This window comes from Canis lupus, chromosome X (assembly GCF_048164855.1).
Source record: "Canis lupus baileyi chromosome X, mCanLup2.hap1, whole genome shotgun sequence".
Lineage (NCBI taxonomy): Eukaryota > Metazoa > Chordata > Mammalia > Carnivora > Canidae > Canis > Canis lupus.
The window spans coordinates 51,795,864-51,796,526 of record NC_132876.1 but is presented as its reverse complement, the minus strand read 5'-3'; positions in this window follow the sequence as shown (position 1 = coordinate 51,796,526).

Genomic DNA, 663 nt, shown 5'->3' with positions numbered 1-663 from the left:
AACTAAGAGTCAGGCACTTAACTGACTGAGCCACCCAGGTGACCCTCAATTCACCTTTTTCTGGGATCAAGGGAATAAAAATGATTAGGTTTCACACTGGAATGAAGAATAAAGTAGGAGAATAATATAAAGGCAAGTTAGGAATGAAAAGACAAGAAAAGCAATAGTTGAGCTAATGTGAAAATGGAGTCAAGAGTGACAGAAAGCTACTACTAGACAAAAACAACACTTGGGTAAATATCCAGTAGTGCAATTCCTGGGTCATAGGGTAGCTGTATTTTTAACTTCTTGAAGAACCTCCGTACTATTTTCCAGAGGGCTGCACCAGCTTGCGTTCTCACCAGTGTAAGAGGGTTCCTTTTTCTCCACTTCCTCACCAACATTTGTTGTTTCCCAACTTGTTAATTTTAGCCATTCTGAATGATGCAATGTGGTATCATATTGTGGTTTTTATTTTTATTTCCCTGATGCCAACTGATATTTAGGATTTTTTCATGTGTTCGTTGGCTATTTACATGTCTTCTTTGGAGAAATGTCTGTTCATGTCTTCTGCCTATTTCTTCACTGGATTATTTTTTTAGGTGTTGAGTATATACCCAAAGGGTACAAACATAATGATCTGAAGGGGCACCTGCACTCCAGTGTTTATAGCAACAAAGTCCA